The following is a 25566-nucleotide window of genomic DNA, read 5'->3' as shown; positions in this document are numbered from 1 at the left end:
ACCAACATAGACTAAAGATGCAATAAGCAAAAAAGAGAGCCCACTGTCCTGTTTTAATTCCCACTGACTACACTCTGGTCAAGATCAAGAACAAAATTAGGCATCAGAACCCAAGGGCCAACACAGGGAGATGTCACCTGTAGATCCCACAAGCTAAGCGTTTGGATGCACTTTCGGTAGGGCACAATAGAAGCAGAAGGTGACCATATGTCTCTGTTCACCCAGGAAGGCCCACTCCATTCCTATTACTCCTACTGTAATTATGAAACACACTTCTTTTCATTCTCAAAAGTGTGCTCGTTTGAGTGACAAATTATAAATGGGTCCCCCAACAACTGATTTTAAAATTCGAGACTATAAACCCTGATTCATGCTCAGTCTTTCCAGGTTAGGGCTAAAGGAGGAAAAGCTAAAAGACAGAGAAATTTGTGGAGTTGGGGAATTGAGGCCAAAGAGGGGTAAGCAGGAGAAAAGACAGTAAGCAATTTAAAAAAGAAGTAACCAAGCCCCACATCAGGAAGAACAAAAATCTAGAATGCCATATTCCTCCAGGTATTCTCCTCCCTAGCCGGGAAGGCTGGTGGGAGGGGAGGGTGGGGACAGGAAAATTTCACAACTGCCAGATGAATGGATGGCTTGTTTGCCTCTGAGGAGGCTTACAGCTGGACACCAGTAGTCCGAATAGCAGTCCTGTTTCTCAGGCAGCCTTCCAGGGCTGCCAAGTGTTACAAGCCCTTCACAGAGCTGTGGATTTTAAAGGTGAATTGAAACTATTTTAAGATCTCTCTTGGGCAGCAGATGGACAGAATGACGGATTGTTACTATGGTGCAGTTGTTTTCATTCCTGGCCAACTGCAGTCCTGTGCACACGGCACTGTGAGCTGGACAACAGAATGGTGTGATTTTCTCTCTGCAAAAAGATGCATTCTATGAACTATGCAAAGCAAGACGACTGGGAACCACATTACAGGCTCTTCTAAATACAACAGAAAAAAAATCCACTAGGCCATTATAGGTTTAGTAAGCCAATGTGGGACTTTGAATTGTTGTTGATATTAGGACCCTAAGGGAGGAAGGGAAGTAATGTGTGTACATAATCGTATGTTCAAGAGTTTTCTTCAATAGGCCAAAATCCAGATCCTTAGGTTGGATCAATATTACCAGATTCTTTGGTTGACATAAAAGTAAGAATAAATTTTGGGGGGGAGAGGGAGGGGGCGGAGTGGGTGGTAAGGGAGGGGGTGGGGGCAGGGGGGAGAAATGAACCAAGCCTTGTATGCACATATGAATAATAAAAGAAAAATGAAAAATAAATAAATAAATAAATTTTGGCAAAATCTAGTGGTTGAGTTCCAGATCTGGATCACATGGTCTTGATTCAAATCCCAGATGCATTAATTACTAGTGGTCTTACACAAGATTCTTAACCTCTTGAGCCTCAGTTTCCTCATCCGTAAATTGCGGATCATTTTGTTTCTTCCCTTGTAAGTTTATCGAGAAGAGTATTGGATGACTATGATGCTTAGGACAGTGCTTGACATTTTGCAGTGCTTGTTGAGGTCAGTTGCTGTAATTTTCACTATTAAAAGGTGTGATTGCAGGGTCCCATTGTAAACTCTGAATGCCCAGTGCTCAACTAGATGAGCCAGGGCAATTTTTCTTTTTTGAGATAAACCAGTTATAATTCCAAAAGGGCCCCAGTTTCCCTTTCCTGAGTAGGGTGGGAGGGGAAAGTTTTTGAAAGAACAAAGCTATTATAAAACATAGGTACAGTGTTGCATAGGGACCTTCTGTACAGCCCTGGTTACAAAACACTGAAGAGAGAGAAGTGATAAGAATTGATAGCAATTAGAGCAAGTTACCAAGAGCTAGAGGTAGGACTGGAATGTTTTCATTCCATATTAGTTGTCTGAGCCTTTGCAAGCACAAAATACTTTCTTAGGACCTTTCTGTGTTCCAAAGACATTCACGATGCAGGAGTTCATTCGTGCACTCATTCATTCTACAAATCTCTTCTACAAGAACTGTTCTAAGAGGTGAGGATAGAAGTCTGAATACAGAAGGGTCCTAACCACAGGGCCTCTCAGAACATGGGGGATGCTGACCAAAAACAATCACTAGCTGATGGCTTGGCCAGCAAGGGTGCACCAGAATCAAGGAGCAAGAGAAAGGGCACCACGCTCAGCCACTAGACGCAGAAGAAAAGCAATCTCAAATTCCAGCATGGTCAAAGGCTTCATCTGAAATCGTTTCAGAATGGTTAATTCTTGATTTGATGTTAGTGTAAGTAAAGTTCAAAGTTAATTTAGTATGAAGAGTGACAGGAGAAAGAAGTATTTGGCAAGGCAGGGAATGGGTACCATGCATCCATCGGCTGTTTGCTTCTAGCATGCATAGCACAGTGCTCAGCACATAACGGAACGTCCTTGTGATAATCCAGCAGTCAAGGTTACTGCTGCCTTTTGATGGATAGGGACCCAAAGCTCAGAGTGCTTAAGTGGTTGGTGGAGGTTTCTGGGCCACTTAGCAATGGAGGTGGGTTAAACAGGTGGGGGTGGCTCTGAGTTTTGTTTTTTTCCATTGCCCTGCTGGGGCTCAATTCCAGAAAGGTTAATGGAGCCCATCCAGGATGTGTGGAAGAAAAATCAAGAGCATGTTGCTCCAGTCCAAGTGTGAGCAGTGTGTTTACAACTGGATTATATTAAGAACCTGGAAATACTGTGTGTCCCTAGGTGTGACTGTGCTTGGATGGCAATTCAGGCAAATTAAATTCACCATCAATGGTCTGATTAGCCCAAACACAAAGTGCTAACTCACTTGGAGGAATCGAACTGTTAGGACAATCAGGTTGCTGTGACTTCTCTCTCCCTGAGACACCTAGGAACTTACACAGATGAGTTCTGATTGTCTACAAAAGCTTAGTCTTCCCCCAAATGCCAATCTCCACCCATTCCACCTATCCTAACTGAGGTCTTCTCACTCTCACCCCTCTTGGTTCTGTTAGGGGTTTTCTCCTTAATTTTAGGACTTTCTTCATGATCACTTCTTGTAGGGTCAGTTAGGGTTTATGTTCAGCTCCAGTTAAGAGAAAAACCTAACTGTACAATGGTTTCTACCAGTCAAAAGGTTTAGTTTTCCTGAGTGGTGGCTGTTAGTGTTGGTGGAGATGGGATAATATTTACTCTTTCAAGAAGTTGCTTGCTTGGATGGAAGGGTCTTTAGTGCTGCCGTGACCTTGAGATTATATTCACTGTCCTAGACCAGGGCATTTGGTGTTCATAGCAAATAATCATGCTGATTATTTCTGGTTACTGTGCTCCCTCTGGATGGCCTAACCCCATCCAAACTCCATTGGATACAAACTCTTTGGGCACCAACCTGGAGTTTCCCTAGGAGACTACTCTATTGCCAATGGTCCAGCAGATGGGGATAGGTTGTTTCCATGCTGCCCACAGTTTAGAGGAACTAAGTAGAGGCCTAACATCTCCTTGTCCCCAGGTTCTTCTGAGGTCACAGAGAAATTAAAAGCATGAGAACAAGATGTAATTCAAAGCTTATGATGTGACAGATGTTTTGACACATGCTCTCTTTGAAGCCTCAAAGAAACTAGGAAATCTTACCATTTTGATTAGGTAGATGAGGACACAAGTTCAGAAAAGGTAAGTAACAGCAAGGTTATACAATAGACCTCACTTACCTATTCCAAGACCCCAGTGGATGCCTGAAACCTTGGATAGTACCAAAATCTACAAATACTATATTGTTTCTTATACATACATACCTATGAAAAAGTTTAATTTATAAGTTAGGCACAGTAAGAGGTTAACAACAATTATAACAAAACACAACAATTATAACAATATATTGTAATAAAATTGCCAGCCTCACTATGCTAACACTTTGGGGCCACTATTCATTAAAGTAAGCGTTATTTGAATACAAGCAATGTGATACTGCAGCAGTCCCTCTGATAACTGAAGCAGCTACTAAGTGACTAATGAGGGGTACCCTATGCAGCATGGAGACGCTGGACAAAGGGGTGATTTACTCCCCAAAACAGAGCAGGGCAGCACAAAATTTTATCACACTCCTTAGAATGGTGCACAGTTTAAAACAAAAATTGTTTATTTCTGTAACTTTCCATTCAATATTTTCAGACTGTGGTTAACTGCATATAGTTGAAACTGAAAAAGTGAAACCACAGATAATGGGGAACCACTGCATGGCCAGGTAAGGGGCTGTCAGGTTCCAAACTCCCTGGTCTTTCTAGTCACACAGTGCTAAGTCCTGAAAGTTCTAAAATGTCCTAAATTCCTTTCATATATCCATCAAGATTGGAGCAGGGGTAGAAAGAATAAAACAGACTCCACCTCTTACAACACCTGTGATCAGGCCAGGATACCTGAGGGTGGGTGGTAAAAGAATTTCCCTGGAGTCCACTACTGAGTCAAGTGAGGATTCCTGATGGCTCCACAGAAGCTGAAGTTCCCCCAGAGTTCTAGCATTCCTATGGAGATAGCAGGGGTTCCTTAGCCAGACTGATGTTGAATAAGAGCTAGGAGAATCATAGGTCTACACAAAGGTTAGGCAGATAAGATTAAAAATGCTGAGTTGTTTTGCTCCTGTCAGGAAGCACATCAGCTCCAGGTGACTGCATGGTTATCTTGTGTTTATCAAAGACTGTAATTGGTAGTTATAGCTCTTTCTTTAAAAACATGGAAAAATGAAATAGAGTATTTACAACAGAGAAGAGAACACATCCACAGTTTTTGCAGATGGTACTAGGGCACCAAAGATTCTCACAGTGACCCCGGTGTTCTGTTCTGAGAAAGGGGAGGTGGGAATCAGCTGGTCCTTGCCTGTCAGCATTTCTGGTCAGTGTGAGGAGCCTCCTGATCATTTGTCTTATGATGTGAGACAATATCTTCGATTCATAGAACAGGACTGCGTGTCTAGTGGTCTTTGCCATTTCCCAGCCAAAGGCTGGAGTGTTACAGGACAAGTTGTATCTCCCTAAAATTCATGTTGATGTGGTCGCCCCCAAAACCTCAGAATATGGGCATATTCGGAGATAGGATCTTTGAAGAGGTAATTTAGTTAAAAGGCAGTCATAAAGGTGGGCCTAATCCAATCTAACGGGCATCCTTATAAGAAGAGATTAGGACATAGACACATGCAGGAAAACTATGTGAAAGATACCAAAAGACAGCCATCTCCAAGCCAAGGAGAGAAGCCTCAGAAGAAACCAAACTTGCCAACATCTTGAATTTGGGCTATGGCATCCAGAACTGTGAGAAAATAACATTTCAGTTGTTTAAATCACCCAATCTGTGGCAGTCCTGGCAAATGAATGCAGGCTCTTCTCCTGGTAAAAACTATTCATGTCTCAGTTCTTGCTTCCTGGCTTCACCTAAGTAACCTAAACTTGATCCTTAATCTATGTCCAGAACTCAATTCCAGAAGATATCTTGCATTGTTGCTTCAGGACACACTCCAAGAGCAAACTGCCTTTGATAAACACAGGAAGCCAAAGCCCTACTTTCTGAAAGTGGAAAAGAAGAAGGGTAGAGGGAGGGGTGGAGTTTGATAAAGTCACAATAATTTAAGCAACATGGCAGCTTCATTGACTTCTGCCTTTCCAAAGGGAAGCCACTGTTTTACCTGATTTGGGAACTTTTAAAAAAGAAGAAAGAAGTGGGCAACTGAACAGATGAGCTCTAGAGTATGAAGCATCTTTTCATTTAAACATGTTTGTTAAAGCCATGAGAGTCTGACTTGTACTTACAGAAGGTGGAGTGTTTGCAACTTTCTCTATTCCTTCAGTTAAGTATAACTAGGACCCCTGGATCCTATTGTAAAACAAATGCAAGAAAACCCTGAAATAAGAATGAGGACTGGAGACCCAAAGAATAACAGAGTGGTGAGCTCCCTGGACTTCCATTAAAAAATTTTTTATTAGTATTTGATAGTTACATAGGGAGTTTCGTTGTGACATTCCCATATACACATGTATTATACCCCAATTTTGTTCATTCCCTCCATTATATTCCTTCCCACCACATTCCCCTTAAGGTTTCACTGTTCCATATTCATCCTTGCATAGAAAGTACATCAACCATATTCACCCTCTTTTCCCTTTTCATTTACCCTCTCCCTCCCACTAGTGCCCTCTCCTTAACATGACCTGTTTTACCATAGCAATAAAACAGCATTGTACCATCATAAGAACAGATATGAAAACCAATGTATCAGAATAGAAAACCCAGGCCGAAATCCACACAGATACACCCACCTGATTTTTGATAAAGGCATCCAAAACATACAATGGAGAAAAGACAGCCTTTTCAACAAATGTTGCTGGGAAAACTGGATAATTGCATGTAGAAAACTCAGTCTAGATCCATGTCTCTCACTCTGTACAAATATCAATTCAAAGTGGACTTCAATATAAGGCATGAAACTTTGAAACTAGTACAGAAAAGAGTAGGGAATATGCTGGAAAATACGAGCATAGGCAATAACTTCCTAACTAGAACTCCAATGACTGGGGCTCCTTTTTGCCTATGTATCCCAATTACGGAACTAAAGAAACCAGCAACTGAGAAATGCCAATAGGTATTAAGAAAAGAAATTCCCAACAAAACCTGCTCTTTCTAACCCAGACAGCTAGGAAAGGGACAGCATAGTAAAACAAGTATTTTAAACAATAACCCCTCTGCTCCTGTCAAACACCACGGAAAAACTCTGACCTCATCCGCAGCAGGGAAGGCCAAATGAAGAGCCTAGATTTTCATCTTCCTAAACTGCACTAAGGTGCCCCCGTCCCACTCCCTGCCCTCCATCCCACACCAGGATGATATCAAGTAAAACTGAGTAGGAAACCTGGACTTCCTAGATGGTAGGAACACCACCCAACAGTGGGATGCACATTCTTTACAAGTTCTCACAGAGACCCAAGCCTTGTATGCACATATGAATAATAAAACAATAAAAAATTAAAAAATAAATAAAATAAACTAAAATAAAAGTTCTCACAGAACATATATCGAGATAGACCATATACTGGGCCCCCCCACCCTCCCCCCACACACACTCAAATACACTGAAACAAAAGCAAAGGTCAACAAATTGAAAACAATTGTAATCGTGCATAGCATGTTCTCTGGCCATAATGGAATTAAATTAAAAATCAGTAACAGAAAGATAAGAAGAAAATCTCAAGACACTTGGAAGTTGAACAGACGTAAACTGTTATATCTTATGGATTGCTGTTTGATCACTAAAATAATGCCCTTATCTGTCTCTAGTAATTTTATTTGCTTGAAAGTCTACTTTATCTGTTAATTATATAGCCACTCCTACTTTCCTTTGATTAATGTTTTCATGATATATCTTATTCCATCCATAACTTATTCCCAATGAACTTATAACATTATATTTGAAGTAGACATCACTAATAGCATATGATTTTCATCTTTTATTAATCTATTCTACAAATCCCTTTATTTTAACTGATGCATTTACATCATTTATAAGCACCAGATTCTTTTCATCTAAATACTAGGAAGAACAAATGGATGTCAAAACCCACCACTCTAATTTGATGTAGTCAATGCAATAAGGCAAGAAAAGAACAAGACCCAGGACACAGAATAATAAGTAATACCATTCCTATTTACAGATGGCATGATTTTCCACATAGGAAATCTTAAGAGTATTCCCCACAAAAGTCTTGGAGCTAGTAAGTGAGTTCAACAATGTCACAGAATACAAATAAACATGCCAAAACCAAATTAGAAAGAGTATGAGAAATTACCTCACCCTTGTTAGGATGGCTATTATCAAAAAGGCAAGAGATAACAAATATTGGCAATGTGCAAAGAAAGGGAACCCTTGTCCACTATTGGTAGGAATACAAATAGTGCAACCATTATGAAAATAGTAGGGAGACTCCTAAGGAAATTAAAAATAGAACTACAATATGACCCAGAAATTCCCCTCTTCTAGGTATACACACAAACACACAAAGAAAAAGAAGTCACAATCTCATAAAAATATCTGCACTCCTACTTTCATTGTAGCATTATTCACCATAGACAACATATAGGAACAACTTAGGTGTCCATTAATGGATGAATGAATAAAATAAAATGTGATACACACACACACACACACACACACACACACACACACAGGAATATTAGACAGCCTTAGGAAAGAAGATCCTGCCATTTGCCACCTTGTATTACCATACAAAATGCTGTGCTAAGTAAAATAAGCCAGACACAGAAAAATATTGCATGATATTACTTATATGTGAACTATTTTTTAAAAAGTCAAATATTCAGAGATAGAAGGTAAAACAGTGGTTACTGGTGGGAGAAGGAGGAAATGAGGACAGGTAAGTCAAATGATGTAAGGTACTAGACATAACAAGGCTGAATGAGAATAGGGATCTAATGTATAATACAACTTAAAATTGTGTTATTTAGGAATTTTTATTAAGTAAATAGATTTTAGTTGCTCTTACAATAGAAAGGTACCTAAGTGAGACAATAAATAAGTTAATTTGCTCACTAGAGTAACCATTTTATTATCTACATGTATCCTACGACATCTAATATCATGTTATAAACCTCCAATATACACAACAAATTTTATTTAAAAAACTTAATATATCATTTGTAATTACTAAACTATGAAATACTTAGATGTAAATCTAGCAAACTATGTACAGAATCTTTATGCAGAAAGTGACAAAATGCTGGTGAGAGACATCAAAGAGGATCTAAATACACAGAGAGACTATGTCCATGGATTGGAGGTCCTGACAGTAATGATATCAATTTGATATCAAGTGTATCAAGACCAAATTGATACACAGGTTTAATGCAATTTCCAGCAACATCTCAGCATGATTTTTACAGATAAAGACAAAACATTATCCTAAAATACATGCAAAGACAAAACATTATCCTAAAATACATGCAAAGACAAAACATTATCCTAAAATACATGCAAAGGCAAATACTAAATTTTTTAAAAAAGAATAAAACAGGAGGAATCAGTTTATTGATTTTGAGACTTATATAATAAGTAACATTACCTGTTGCTTATGAAGTGATTAATACTATATAATAGTAATCAGGATTGTGTGGAATTGGCAGAAGGATGGGAACAAGATCAATGAAACAGAACATAGAGCTTAGAGACAGACTCACACAGAACATAGAGCTTAGAGACAGACTCACACAACATGCCAGGGTGGATTTAACAATGATCAAAGTGCAGCTCCGTGGGGCAAAAATAGACATTATCTTTTAAACTAGCAGCACTGAGTATTGAACTCAAGACCTCATGCTTACTGGGCAGGCACTCTACCTCTGAGCCACTCTGCCAGCCCCTTTTGCTTTTGTTATTTTTGACATGGGATCTTGTTTTATGCCTGGGGCCAACCTGGACCACCATCCTATTTACACTCCCCACATTGCTATCATATGACTCAGTGATCAAAGTTCCTGAGCAAATTTTCCAGAGAAATGAAATTTCTGTTCATTCAAAAATCTGAGCACAATGTTTTATGGCAATTTCATTCGTAATAGCCCAAAACTGCTAATAGTTTTGACTGTTCAGTGAGTGAATGCTCAGGTAAACTTTAGCACATTTTTACCATGGAATATGTGTCAGCAGTAAAGAGGAATGAACTATTGACCTACAGAACCTCTGGAGAATTATGCCAAGTGGCAAAACCAATTCCATATATATAATCCCATTTATGTAGCATTATTAAAATGACAAAATTCTGTAACCAGAGTTTTAGGCCACAGGCCCCTCTCCAGGGGTTCCACATATCAGGTCCATCCATTTGCCCCATTACAGCAAATAAAGAGTCAAGTAGAGGTGAAGAAGGGCAGAGAAAAGAGATTAACACAGCAGGGCACGCTGCTGGAAAAGGCAAACAGAAACCTCAGCCCATCTTTGGGGTACAGATAGGAACTTTTGGTTTGCATAAAGGAAGAACTAGGGCAGGGCTGAGAGGCATGCATAATTATTAACCAGCCCCTGTCACGGGTGTGCTCAGGTGGTCAGAGATATGGTCCAGTTGCTTATTATCTCATGGCCTTGTTACAGTAAGAAGGCCATTGCTGCCTGGCAGGGGGGTAAATTCAAGCTATCTGTGGCTTCAGTATGTTAATCCATCAGTCCTGTCAAGGTGATTGCAAAGTGACTGCAAGACAGAATGGTTCAGAGCAAAGGACACAGATACAAAATGAAGACAGAAATGTCAAGTTTGCATCTTGCCTTTAGTTACTCTTTGGACATTTGCAAGTCTGAGTGAGGAGTGAGTGTTTTAACAAAAGAAGTTTCTAGGTATCTGTTATCTCTAGAGATGGAAAACAGATGAGTGAGTGCCAAGGTCTACAAAAAGGAGCATGTCAGGCAGGAGGAGTAGATGTGACTGTAAAAGGTCCCACGATGGTTTCTTGTGATGATGGAGCAGTTCTGTATTTTGATTATATCAACAGCAGTGTCCTGATTGTGGTACTGTACTATAGTTTTGTATCATGTTACCATTAGTAGAAACTGGGTGAAGAATACACCAGATCTCTGTACTGCTTCTTACAACTGTGTGGGGATCTCCAGTTATCTCAAAATAAAAGGTTTTTTATTTTTTAAAAGAAAAGAGAGAGAGAGAGAGAGAGAGAGATAGACAAACAGAGAGACAGAGACAGAGAAAGGCCATGCAAACAATACAAAGAAAATTCTGTCTGGTTGAGAATACTGCTTGTGATCTGGGTACATCTCATGAACACAGCTCTTAGAGTTTTGTTTTGTTGCTGTTAATCCAATGTGGAAAGAAAAGGAATGAAACAATGCCAGCAAAGTCAGTTCATTCTGCTAATGTGAACTTGCCAGTCACCAGCGGGAGACCCTCCAGCAAGGGAGGGAGAGCAGCTGATAGTGGTGCCCAAAGCCCACCCACAAGAGGCCCTCCAGCTGTGTGTTGGCCTCTGATTGAACAGACAATGGAGGAAGAGCTGATAAGAACGCTGCTTTTGTGAGCCCTGTGTTCCCAGTTCCCAGAAAGGAGAGGAGAATGACATAAACACATATGGAGATGGGAAAAGACTCCCCTCCAGGCACGCATCAGGTCTATGTCCCCTAATATAGATGACAGAAGGAGCTCATCTTGTACCTTCTGCCTTGCTTTACAGGTTCATCGATACACAGATGAGACTACAGCACATTCTCAGGGAATCTCCACTCCTTTCTGCTCAGAGCACTGCAAGGAGGTGGGCAGCTCGCCCAGGGGAGGAGGCGGGCAGCTCCCCCAGGGTCTGGGCATTGTGACTCTGAGGAGTTAATGACCAGTGACGGAACCCAGTCCCTGCTTCTGGAAGGTTGACCCCAATTTCTAAGAAAATGCACATAAGGCCACTGGCAAAATCTACTTCTTCCCTCTCTCTACCCTTGACCATGCCAAGAGAGTAGGAGGTGGAACAAAGTCTAAAAACTAGGACAAGAGATAATATTGCTAATACTAAAGTCTGACTTCTGATTTCTGGCTTCAATACAGGGGAAGTGAAACAAAGATAAATCAGGTACATCACTATAGTTATTAAAATTTTCACCCAAGTGCTACCCACCCCAGACACAAAAGGAGAGAAAGTACATACCCCAGGACCCCAGAGTGCAGCCTTAGCAATCCTCTGCATACGAAAACTTTCTCTGAAGTTGAATGTTTGCATGAGACTCTGTTCGATATTTGTGTATCATTGTAAGAAGAATGATGTGCTGAATCACTCACCATCAAATACCTCATCTTTCAGAGAGGTGCCCATGTTCAATGCAGAGCTTTGGCCATAGCTGTCACATCATGCTATGGTTGAAGGTCTGAGCACTGGAACCAAACTGCCTGGATTCAGTTGTGCCTCTGCTCTTGCTAAGTGGATGACATTGGGCAAGTTCTTAATTATTCTGTGCCCAATTTTTCTTTCCTATACAATGGAAATAACAGCAGTGCTTACTTCAGAGCATTGGTGGGAAGATTAAAAGAGTTAATATGCACTGAATATTTGGAACACATACTCAATAAATAAATGTTACTATTGTTATCATTATTATTATTGTGGTTACTCTCTGGCATTCCATATGCCTCACTTGAAAAACACTGGATGACACAGGAGAGATAAATTGCCAGGTGAAAAACCTGGAAATTATCCCCATCTCAGGATAGTGAGTTTAGAGTTATAGCAGCATGTTTTTGATGGATTAGGAAGAATGTTCCAACAAAGACTTATCTTACAACCACTGTGACGAGACAGTCCAGAATCCATTCAGCTATGACACCTCTCCATGAAACTAATTAAAGATTCATGCTCTATGAAACACTGAATGATGTAAGTGTGAATACGCAGAGTTTGGGACCTGCAGTTTTGCATGTTAACACTCTCCATGATAGCACTGCCCCTTTTTATTAAGTGGATAAATACTACATCCCACAGCAGGGACACTCACCATGTCCTCCAGGGCAGCTACTTTGTTGGCTCCCTTCAGGAAGTCAGAAAGGCTGTAGAGGATGTAAGAGGGTTCACATGCTGACCTTCTGCAACAGGGTCTTAGTTGGAATGTGGTGCAATGAGAACCTTCTGATGCCTGCCCAAGTTAAACCCAGGATTTGTCACATGCATGGCAATGACATAAAACTGGTGTAGGTTGGAGCCCCAGGCTCCTCTGGAGTGCAAGACTCTAGCCAACCCTTGGAGTGAGGCCCCAGAGCTGTGTGCTGGGGGTAGCTGTTCTGGTGAGTTACCTTTTTATCAAGTAGCCTCAGAAGTCACTTTGCTGTGTGCAAGGGACAGTCGCCAGCTGTTTCTGTTTCCACTGAGAGCAGGACAGGAGGAAATAAAATGAATCCAGCAGCACAAACAGGATTTAGCTTAGATAAGTGAGCTCTCCCTGATGGTGAGGACTGTTGAACAGTCAAGGACAGCTCCATGAGGAAGTGTGGAATACTCTTTTCTAAATACCCTTGTTAAAAACCCCCACATGGATGGAGGAGAGGGCTATCTTTGAAGCAGCAATTACCTATTAGCTAGTTCCTGACTTTCTGAAATGTCAGTGGACAATGAGAGACCCTCCAAGCTAAAACACGTTCTACATTCTAACATAATCTCCATTAATGGCCTTAAAAGTCAAAATGTAAACATTGCCAAATGGCACAGGATCCTCCATTCCTACCAGTATCCATGAGCAGAATCAGATAACTGCTTGTAGACCCCAATCCATGCTTCTCCCAGGGAGGGAGAAAAGGCTTGGGTGCAAGCTGAGGTGGTCCTGGTGCCAGAATGAAATGTAGCTGAGGAAGTCAGAGGGCATGAAAGGGAAGCAGGAAAATCCCAAATCACTCACCATCTCCTTTATGGTTTTGTCAAGGTTTCCATCAACCCACAACACCACAGCAGAACACTGACTCTCCTCTCCTGCCCACCTCTTGCTCTGTGCTACAAATTGCTACATGGGAATTAGAAGATTGTCAAGATCGCTTCTAGATTTATTGTGCTCTGATCCTGTAGTGACTCTATTTCCCAAGAAGTCACACACAACAACTTCAAAAGAAGCTCAGAGAGTCCCAAAGGAGAGGACCCCTGACATGAATCAAGACAACACAGGATCACTGGGGACACATAGTGTCAGACTCCATGGGAAGAGAAGAGCTTTGACGGAGAAAATAAAGAGATCACACACAAATTTTAATGCCAGTAGTTGACAGTTATGGGGCCAGGAAAATATCTCAACTGATTTTATATGTTATCTCAATCCTCACACCAACCTTTCTTACCCCTGTAGGGAGTCAGTCAAAGTCTGCCAGCCATAAGTAAGGGAAGATCTGGGCACCACTATCCTCTGGGAGTGAGCTACGCGTATCTCTCTCTCCTCTTTATTTAGTCACTTCTCCCTTTGGTTGTCTCTTTGCTCCTCTTTTCAGTGAGCTTGTGGGGTGACACTTGATACATGAGGTACCAAAGGAGCCTCAGGAAAGACAGGCAGGAGTGAGATATTTAGACCAGGCCAGTTCTGGGGTATTCAGGAGACAAATTCCTTTACTTTTCAGCCACTTCTTTCTATGCTACTAGAAGTCGTGAGACCCAAAGGCACCTGAATCTTGTAGCCACTCCTCTCTCCTATGCTTACCACAGACTACCCTCTTCTTGCTGGGCCAGAATAGAGCCACCAAATCTCTTGACCAGTGCTCTAGGTGGCTAGTACTGGAAGTGGCAATCAAAATGAAACCTTTTTCCTTTTCCTGTCCTTATATACAACCTGGAGTTTTTTTTTTTTTTTTTTTGGTTTTTTAAATTTTGTTTTGTTTTTGTTTTGAAGACATCTGAGACTCATTTCTAACTCAGGAATAATATGCCTCATAGCAGGACTGACCAATCAGAAAATCAAGATGGCAACAATGGTGACCAGCTGGCCATAGCTGGCTCTGCATACCTCCACTTCTTCAAACCCAAGGATAGCTCCTGACAGTGCTCCGAGCACCCAATTTTTTACCTGGGTCAGTTAATGGCCAGAATGGTGGTCAGGATACAGAAATCCTGGCCTCAAGCCAGTGTTGAGTGCTATTCTCCATCTGAGGCTAAGATGGGGTGGAGTATCTAAGGGGGTTTTCCCAGACTTACTGCAGTCCCACAAACCAGCCCAAAGACCTTACCACCAGCCAGAGACAGACTTGTCTGGAACTCTACTCCAGGAAACACTCTCAACTTTTCTAGCACAGTTCATCTCTTACAGGAAACTGAGCTTGGCTTTCCAGCTTGGTCTTCACATTTTTCGCCTCAACTCAAAGAAAGAAAAAAAAAAGAGTGGAGGGTCAAGGAAGACCAGTTCCAGGAAATGTGTGCACATCATAAGGACTCGAAATTATGTTCAGGAGTGTGCAGAAGTGGAAGGGAAGTAATTCTAGTCAGTGAGGGAGAAATATTTGCAAAGATGAATGTCCAGGGGACAGAATATAGAAGATAGAAAATGAGGTTGGCCTGACCCTTGGTCACCGCAAACCTAGCCAGACTCTATCTTTGTCTTCCTGGAAGTATACGGAAGTGCCTGGGAGCCAGTGCAATGTCTCAGTTGGGCAGAGCAGGACACTCATGTTCCCTCCTTGGCCTTTCAACTATTTTCCTTCAGGAAGGATGTGAATGCAAGCATCTGTGGATAGGTTCGTGATTTTCTGTAAAGTGGCTGAAGTTCTATATATGCTGCACATGGGGAATGTGTATGTCACATATAAATCCCCATCTAATTCCAAGCTCATCTTCTCACTTGAAGTCCAGCATGGTAACAATATAGCTTTTCAGGAAAGAAAGATGCATTTTTTTTCACCGTTGAGATATGATTTAAATAAAGCTGCAGTAAAAGAGATGCTGTGGGAAAGGCACAGTAGCTATGACTCTGGCCAGATGTTTAAGCTGAGAAAAAGAGACATGGTAGGAGGCCCCCAAAAGACCAAGGAAGACAATGAAGGATGGGAAATAGCAGGATCATAAAGAATGTCTGACCGTTAGGACCCCTGATAGAACCCACCATTTGTTTATTCCTTCTTCTATCGCTCTCAATAGACGAGGTCGGGTCCAGAAGAGTTTTGTGGATGACAAGGTCAGACCCTAACATTTTAGCTAATAAACGGAACCTGATATTCCACCGCCACCACCATCATCATCATCCATATTCAGACAGCTCCTTGCTAACTCAGCCCCCAACCCCCACGATAAGTTGGAAAAGAAAGGAAAAATTCTTGGTGGAACCCAGAGTACATGCTCCTGGGCCAGCCTTTGCTAGACTCTCTGGAAGATCAGTGACAGGGCAGATGGAGAAGAACTTAGAATTTATGGAGAGATTGGAGAAATCGACCCAAGAAGAAAACACCTTTTGGTACTATCTCTGCAGCTTTGGGCAGATTGCTATTTTGAAGCCTTGGCTTTTGAGATAAGTAAAATATTTCTTGTAAAAGCAGCCTGATAGAGTATTACACAACTTTCATGGATTCTGGTTCATTCAGAGCAGAAAACCATGATCTGAGGGTCTTAAGAATGTAAAAAGATCTAACACTCAGTAGTGCTTAGTAGTGGAACAGACAGGGGAGTCTGGGGACAGGCAATAAAAGCTGAGTTTCTGATGTTTCACAGTGGGGTTTTTACATGCTACATATATACAAAGATATTGAACAAAGACACTGAGTTTTCCACTCTTAATTTTTTAACCTATCTAAAATAAACAATTAATAAGGGGAAAAACCTGCATAAACAAAATTTCCTTTAGACTAGTCCATTAGAGACCATTTAATAGCTGCACACCAAAAACACGATAATTAAAGGAACCAATAAGCAAAGACCCCAAAGGGACAAGGGAGTAAGGAGAAGATTCTAGATAAAGAGCCGTATTTCCTACAAACAAGTATGCAAACAAGATAGGCCAGGCAAAAGGCACTGCAGAAAATATGAAGAAAGCTAAACAATGGTTTTATTGATTTAAGACATGTGGATTTCATTAGGGAAGCTGAATGCATAAAAATGGGTTGAGATACCCGAAATTGCAAGGAGCAGAATAGGTCACAGAGCTCCTCGGACAAAAGGCATAATGATCTTTGTTAGGTGATTGGACTAGGAGGTAGAGGAGAAAAAAAATCTCCTTTTCTTTCCCATCTCCACCCCTCTTCAGACAGTTTTTAAGACTTCAAAGGTAAATCTACATGTTTGAAATGGCAAATCCCACCCAGCGCCCGCTCTATTCAGCACAGTGTCTGTACTGCCAAAGAATCCCTGAGCCAGAAACCAGAGATTCTTCAGGAAAAACACCCATGCTGATATGGAAATAAATAATGTAGAGATCAAAGCCATGCATGTACGATGTCCCAATGGCCCCGACACGAAGCTTCTGCAGAATCCCAAGGAAATAAAGAAGCAATAATAATTTTTTGCATTTGGACAGACCATTCCTTCTTAAAAGCTCATAACCCATGTAGCTTATAGAAAACTGATAGGCTATTCATGTGGAAGCTTCATTTAAGAAATAATGGACCTAGAAGCAAAAAATCACTGATGACTCTAATGAGAAAATATGTACACCAATAAATACGTAGAAAGTATGATGGTAATAGTTTTGGCTAAACCTCTTAAATATGTTTTTATAGTTTGGCTTAATATGTTTGAGCCAAGACGAAAAGTTTTAATTGAGAGAAATGCGCCTTTTAAACTCATGTATTTCTCTCTCTCGCTCGCTCTTTCCCTTTTTCTAGAATTTTCTTACACTTAGCTTGTGACCTAGCTACTTCTTCCTGCTTCCCACCAAGTACAGGAGCCCATAAACTGGCCCTTCCCTGATACCTTTTGCATATCTGGTCTCCCCAGGATCCCTTTTCCCTAAGACCAGCCCAGGGATCAACTGCTCTAGTCAACCAACCTCAAAGAGGAGTTATTGGCTTGGCGTCTTATCCCTATGAGATAATTCTTAAATGGTTGCCTTAGATATATTTTAACACACAAAGTTATCATTTGAGACAAATTATTATGGAAGAATTTATTGACCAAAAAATGCAATTGCCTTTTATACCATAGAGGAATAAATGATTTTAGGAGCACCTGATTTGTGGAAGGTATCCTGCTAAACTCTTGTAAACCACACAGACAAATACCACACGTAACCAACTTGTCTCCAAGGATTTAAGACTTAATGAGAGAAGTAAGTCAGGTACTTCAATGCAGGGCTTGTATGTGTTTACCGGTGGCGTCCAGAGGCCTGGGATTTGGAAGGGGTTTTCCCTCAGAAAAGGAATAGGAAAAGCAAACAGAGTAGTGTCTGCCTGTGTTTGATTGAGAGTTTGACAGATATGTTAGAAAGGCTAAGGCAGGTTAAAAAAAAAAAAAAGCTGGTGCAAACACAAGGAAGGTGCTAACAGGAGCTTTATTCTCTGAGCCCCTCAGGGACAGTCGAAGCCTGGAGGGCACTGACAAGGAAGGGCGGCTCCTGCTTCAGTCTCCATGCCAACCAGGACAATCAGGCTGGAACTCTGTCATTTCCTACTGAAGGTTATATGGGAGCGATACTGGGAAAACATGGTGGAGGGGTTCCCTGGGGCAGGCCCCAAACACCAAGTCAAGGAGTTTGAACTTAAGGGCAACAGAAAACTTAGAGAGCACAATAAGAACCTTTTCAGACTCACTTTTGCAAGTGTGTGGACTGTGTGTACGTGTGTGTGGTGTATGTGGCCTAGGTGTGAGTGTGAAAGTGTATGTGGACGTGTGAGTCTGAGTGTATGCAGAATGTGGGTCTGTGTGACTGAGTGGCAGATGTGTGCTGGTGTTATGTGTCTGAGTGTGTGTGCTAATGGGTGGATATGTGTATTCCTGCAAGAGCGTGTAAAAGGGCTCATTGGAATGGAAGGAAGACTGAGCTTCATGCAGTGAGGATTTGATGGGCTCTGATATTAGGCAAAAGTGTGACCTGACTCTGACACCCCCAGCCTCAAGAGAGAGGGCTGTCATGCTGAAGATGTCAGCTGCCTGGTCTGAAGCCAAGTCTTTGACTTTGACTGTCTCTGACATCTATCTGCCCACCATGGGAGGCTGCCCTTCCCCCACGTCCTTCCTCTCTTAGGATAATTCAGGGCTTCCTTTTCTCTCCCTGTGTCTTTTTTCTTTTAAATGTGCATGTGCATATGTGTGTACCAGTGTGTGCTCATTTATCATTTTAAAAACATATGGAACAAGGAGAAAAGTGCTGCAGATCAAATGTATTTGGGTCTTCATTTCATCCCAGGCAGTTGAAGGAAGTGCTCCCCCATGTTCCTCAGGGGCGTTGGCACTAAGCTAATGTTGTATGGCCATGGAACCTGATTCTGTGTGTGCCACAGTGCCTGTGGTTATTACTTTAATGGAGATCCAAGCCCGGAACACAGTGACTGTGACAACCTGGGAGATGGCAGTCAGCAAAAGTGTCTGCTGAGTGGGAGGGCCACTCAGGGCCCAAACACCCGCCAAGCTATCAAACTGAATGCCATCCTCCTCTGTGCAGGAAGCAGAGGTGACACCGCTGCCAGTCTCTCTTTGCCAGCCATCTCTCTTGGAGCCAAAAGGTGAAGTGCGCATGACAGATCTGATGTACTCAGACTCCTGCAGATCATAGCCATCTCACCTCAGGTCAGTTCCCAGTGTGAAGTGTTCAAAATAACCAAGCTCAATGCTTCCCAGCAACACCCAGGGACAGGTAGGTTCCCAGCGGTCACTGAATCATTGGCTTATTGAAGAGACTTCTAAAGTTGTGGCAAAATGCATAAAACATAAAGTGTACCCGTTGTAATCACCTTTAAGTGCACATTACATACATGTGCGTTACATACACATGTTGGGTGACTGTCCCCACCATCTTTAGACTCTTTTCATCTCCACAAACTGAAACTGAACCCCTCAAACAACTCTCTACTCCCTCTCTGCCCCCCACAACCACCATTCTACCTTCCATCTACATGCACTGGACTCCTGTGGGATTAAATGACGTCTGTCCTTTCGTGTCTGACATATTTTGTACAATATCCTCATGGATTTTAGAAGCTAATGCAGCTTCCATGTGGGTATGAACTTGGGACCTAAGTCAAATTCTTAGCGCATCTGGCTACAGAGTTATTATAGCAGGACATGGCTGCCATTTGCACTGAGCCAGGCTGCCTAGGGTTAAAGTGTGGCCCAGGTTATTAAGCTGTGACTTGAGGAAGTCACTCAAGTTCTCTGTACCTGGACTCTTCACATGTAATATAGAAATAATGATAGTAAATATATATATATGGCTATTGTGAGGAGCAAATAAGTTAACATATATGAATACTGAACAGATATTTATACAATTTAAAACAAAGAACTTACATGAACATGTCTAAATATAAAATTAAAATATGTATATCTTCACACTTAAATATTTCGAAGTTATTATTATGAAGAAAAATGTCTACTCAAAAAGAGTATCTTATATTCATTTTCATGAATATAACATGAATTTGACATCAATTTTCTATTGGAAACAAAGAAAAATTAAGGGGAAAAACATGACAGACTTCAATCTTAAGGAAAGGTAAGATCTAAGATGGGTGTGGTGGTGACTGCCTGTAATCCCAGCACCTGAGAGGCTGAATTAGGAGGACTGAGTTTGAGGCCAGCCTGGGCAACATAGTGAGGCCCTATCTCAAAAAGCAAACAAAGAGATAAAGAAGAGAAAAGGTCTAAAAAGATCTGAAAAGGTTTAAAAAGATAAGTCCCAAACATTCATTTGACAGATTCCACGTTAGCAGTTTTGTAAACATTACCAATATTTGACAGAATCTACCAGAAGTGTGAGTAAAGCAGTTCTCACTCAGAAAGTGAGAAATAAAGCTAAGAGCACTCACAGTGAAGCAAAGTATTGTGATATTGTCATGCTCACAGGCTGAGCTTTGAAGATCCACATGCAGTAAATTCTCAAAGACAAAAAATCCTCTATTATTGCTTATTTATGGCAGGAATTTCCCCACAATCAAACAAGGAGATGGCCGGCTTCTTAGAAAAGCCCACCTGATTTGTTCTAAAAACCAGAAAGATCATTCTGAGTATAGATTTTGCCAACAAAAATCCTTGTACACCTAACTTCCTTTCCAGTGTACTCTTCTCAGAGGTTGGCATTGCCACTTTGTGATCTGATTTTGTAGCCATACCTTCCATTGCTCTCAATCTCCCCCCAGCCCCCCAGAACTTCTAAGATGAAGAAGCTGCCTCCACCTTCAGGCCTGGATGTTGTCTAGTGACGTCTCATCCAGTCACAGGTTGGCTCCCCCGCCGCCTTTTCTGTGAATTTAACATGAAAAAGCTTTGAGTTAAGGTCAAAACCAAAAGAGCTAGTGAGCTGTACTGGGGGTCCATGGAGAGACTCCTTTGAGTCAGAGCGTGGGCCCAGAGGTTTCTCAGCTACAAGACAAGTCCTTCCTCTTGCGCCAGGTCAGACACCAAGTAGTTTTCCACTTTTAACAGGACTGAGATAACAAAGAATTCAATTATTTTGACCCTATAGAGGCTGTTTCAGAACTACAGCTTTCTTTTTTGACAGAACAGTCATAATTCTCTCTTATCTTAAGCTCCTCCTTAGCCCTTTTGGTGCTGTGCTGGCCTGAGCAGAGTCTGTTGCGTAAAGGGTTTCTCTGACACGTTTACTCAGGAAGCACCTGGAATTCGCTGTGACAAGGAAAGCACACGTTTCCACTCTCCACCAGTCTGTTTCGCGTGTCAGATATCTCACGTCTCACCAGAGGATTTTATTTGCTGATAAAGACTCGAGATTTCAGCCACAGGGACAGAAAAGGGGGAACCAATAGAAATTCATAGAATCCCAATAAGAGGGGGAAATAGTTCATGAACTTTGTTTTTAAAAGTGGGTTTTTCAGGGGTTCCAGAAACTTCCCCTAGAGTTGTTTCATTAGAAAGAAAACGGTACGCATCAGGGTATGAAAACAGGAAAGGGTGAGAGTGGCCGTTGTTTGATCATCTCAATCGAGGGGAAATCTGAGGTAAACAGTTCTCAGAAAGGGCAGAGGTTTCATGAATTTGATTTTTTAAAGTGGTTTTGATATCCTCCAAGTCAGGGCTGGACTCAAAGCCCATACTCTTTAGGACTATGAAATTCTAGGTAAGTCACTGGATGATTTTAGGACTTGTAAGAAATAACTTGACATGATTTGCTTCTCAGGGAGTAATGCAGAAAATAATATCTGACGTGTGAGACTGGAAAGTAAAGACAAGACAGAACTGAATTCCTGACAATAGTAACATGTAACTCAATGGAGAGGTAATGAGGTAAAGCATATAGACATATTGAGTTATTCAACAGGAGACAATGTTGATTGGCATTGAACTTGTTGATTAAATATACATGGTAATATTTCTAAGCAAACACTAAAAACTTGAAATCTACTATACTCATTTCAAACTAGAATGGGGGAATGAGTACAAGAAGGACATTTATATAGCCATTATATTGCTTATGTTTAATTTTTGAAAAAAATTATTGAACTAAGCATCCAATTTAAATAGTTAACTTTGAAAAGCACAACAGATTCAACTTAAGGAAAGCAGAAAAAAAAAAGACAAAAGCAGAAATCAAAGAAATAGTTAAAAACTACAAAGAGGATAAAGATGCTAAAAGTGGTATCTCTAAAAAGACTAATAAACAAATAAACTTAGAGCAAAACTGATCAAGAAAAAAGAGAGACGATACAAATAAATACTAAGTCTGAAAAAAGGGATCAAATCATAGATGCAGCAGAGGTTATAATAATAGAGTATTATGAATAAATTTATAAGAATAATTTGAAAATTCAGATGAAATGGAAAAATTCTTAGAAATACATAAATTACCCACAATGCTTCAAGCAGTAATACAAACTATGAATTGTTTGATAACTAAATGAAAAATGAAATCAGTAGGCTAAAGATTTCTCACAGTGAGTCCCAAGCATGGAGTGAGTTCTCAAATTTGGGAACAGACACTTTCAACCTTCCCAAACTGTCCTAGGAAACTGAAGAGGAGAAAACATTACCTCAACATATTTTACAAAATGATTGTAGTTCTTTTTCTAAAACCAGAAAAAACACACACAAAAACAGAAGTAAAAACAAAGAACTGACAAACTGAATTCTATATAATACAATCATATTACTAATATATTACACCATAATCAAGTTAGATTTTTTAGAATGCAGGATTAGTTTGAACTCAATCTAGTAACATAACTAAAGGGGTCAACTGATCATCTTAAAAGATTCAGAAAAAACATTAACCGAAGTTAGTTATGCATTTGAGTATTAGAATTTCTTTAATTTGATAAAAGGTGCCAATAAAATAACAGTACATATCTTATTTAATGTTGAAATGTTAACAATTATTCCTTTTGAAATCAGAAATGCTTCAAAGACATACATTCTCACTGTTATTCAGTATTTTTCGAGAGGTCTGGTCATCCTAGATAGGAAAGAAGACAAAATAAAAGATACACAATTAGAAAGGAAGAAACAAACTTGCTACTATCTGCAAAGAAAATCTAAAACAATCTACAGACAAATTACTAATGGAGCATCTACCAAAGTTGCAAGATACAAGACCAATTTGTAAGTCGATTGTATTCTCTATACCAGTAACAAACATTTAGAGTTTCAAATTTTGAAAAGGTACTGCTTTCAGTGTCAAGAAATAGAGAACATGCTTAGGAATAAATCCAAAAAAGATGTGCAATGGTCTTTTAAAAGAATTAAAAAGTCTATAACTGTATATTAAAAGACATTTAAAATACTAAGTAAGTGGAAGGGTATACTAGCTTGGATAGGCCAGAAAGTTCAGTTTGGCAAAGATGTCAGTTTCTACACAATTGATTTACAGATTTACTAAATTTCCAACCAAAATTCCCAAATTATTTGTCTTGGAAATTGATAAAGTAATTCTAAACTTTATATGAAAAACCAGAACTAACAGAGTTAAAACACTCTTGAAGAACCCAAGGAAAGTAGGGGACTTCCCCTGTAAGATCTGCAGGCTTATCACAATGTCATAGCAATTAATATCCAGTGATCTTTCTTAATAGGATAGACAAACAGACAATGGGACACATGGGACACAAATAGTGCAGGACTCTGAGTTATCTCTATAAAATTATATTGGGTGCCTATAAAAGCCCACAGTTTATTTACCTTACCTTTAAATGTTTCAGGACAGCCAAAGAAGGGAAAAGAGAGATGCAAAAACAAATGAGACTAAAATGTAAGCATGAACATGGGTTTGGGGATCCTGAGGTTCGCTGGTGTATTTTAGTTTCAATTTATCTATAAGCTTGAAGCTATTCCAAGTAATATAGACAACGTTTTTATCACTCAGAACACAGATGTCATTCTTAAACAATTTGAAGAGTGAGAATACTTACAAAAATAATTAACAGGTACCATAAAGAATGTGACATGCCATCAACTGTGGGGAGATATTTGTCACACACAAAACTAAACAAAGGTTAGGACAAAAAATGTGTAATGAAGGCCTATGAATTAATATATATGCATCTTTCTATGTGCCACAGTCTGTTTAAAATAATAACTCAATGGAAAAAAGAATGGATATTTAGCACAGGAAGAAAAAAATACTAATAAACATTAAAAGATGCTCAACTCATTGTAATCAGAGAAATGCAAATTAGAACCACAATGATATATTAATTTCAGGCCCACATGCCTGGCAAATATTAAAAATCTTGGCAAGTGTTCATAAGGACATGGAGTCATCGGATGTCACCTGCAATAGTGGTCAGTTCAACCTTTAACATCACCTGTTGAAGTTGACTCATCAGTCCTATTTCTAGACACTTAGGAATACCAGCAAAATTTTTGCAAAGGTAACCAAGAAACAAGCATAAGTTAGAACAGCAGTTACATTTTCACAATAGGTAAACAGACTGAAAACACCCTGAAATTTCCATCCTCAGTGAAATGAATAAATAACACTTGTGTAATTGTAGAATGGAATCCCACGTAGGCACATACAGCAATATAACGTTCAAGGAGAAAAGTTAAGGCCCTGGAAAATACATTCAAGCAGTCATGGAAAGGTGAGATTTTGAATAACAAGGAGTGAGTTAGATCAGGAGAGGAAAAGGACAGAGAGACAAATAACAACTGAACCCATTTGAGAAATGCATAAGCCCTCCCCCTGCGCTGTTTCCTAACATGGAGCCCTGGCATATATGAATTGACTTCTGGACACCTTTTTGTGAACCACAGGCAACTCTGTACAACTGAATTGCTCACAGGGAATACTTGCAAGAGGAGAAAGAGAGGTTAGAATCCAAATAAAAGGGGTAAATCTGTTAGACAAGAAATGGAGGGGTTTACAATGAACTCCTCTCTAGGAAGCCAGGTGGGAAAAAGGAGGTCCAATGCTAGCAACTCGCCCACCAGTGGCATCCCCCAAAGAAAAAGAGCAAAGAGCAAAGTAAGGCATGCTTCAACACGAAGATCACAAAGACTATGCCAGACAGGATTTTGGAGGGATTTTAAAAGTCAGTACCAGCTGAGTTAAGTTTCCCGTAGCTTTTTCCATCCAAGTATTTAAGTTACTGTATGCTTCTGAGAGCATCATGGGAATTATCAGTTGAGATTTTAAGTCTGAGAGTTTTTGTCCAGAAAGAAAGGCTTGTTGTAATAATGTTTAAATTTAGTATTCAGCTCATTAAAGCTATAAACTAAGAATCTCAGATTTCATGAATGTTGAATTTTGTTTACAGATCTTGTTTCTTTTTGGTTTAGAAATATGGTAATTATCCAAATATAAGATGAGTCATTTTTAAGCTCTGTGATTAATATTTAAATTAATTCATATTAAGGTTAAATTCTTCTGTTAAATAATAAAATTTCCTTAGACATACTACAAGTATGTATTTAACACATCTGAAGTTTTTGAATACTTCAAATGACTATCAAATATATTCAACAAATGTAAGAAGTACATTCT

General features: G+C 40.2%; 1 long non-coding RNA gene across 1 annotated transcript in view; it reads right to left on the bottom strand.

The window, feature by feature from the left end:
• Nucleotides 1-22341: 22341 nt before the first annotated feature.
• The window catches only part of LOC141423129 (uncharacterized), a 49767-nt gene continuing 46542 nt past the window's right edge, over nt 22342-25566 (bottom strand). Inside the window, exon 5 of the long non-coding RNA XR_012447780.1 lies at nt 22342-23037. This is a non-coding gene — a long non-coding RNA (uncharacterized lncRNA). The remainder of the gene's footprint in view (nt 23038-25566) is intronic.

Source organism: Castor canadensis, chromosome 1 (genome assembly GCF_047511655.1).
Source record: "Castor canadensis chromosome 1, mCasCan1.hap1v2, whole genome shotgun sequence".
Lineage (NCBI taxonomy): Eukaryota > Metazoa > Chordata > Mammalia > Rodentia > Castoridae > Castor > Castor canadensis.
This window is presented reverse-complemented; position numbering and strand designations above follow the sequence as displayed.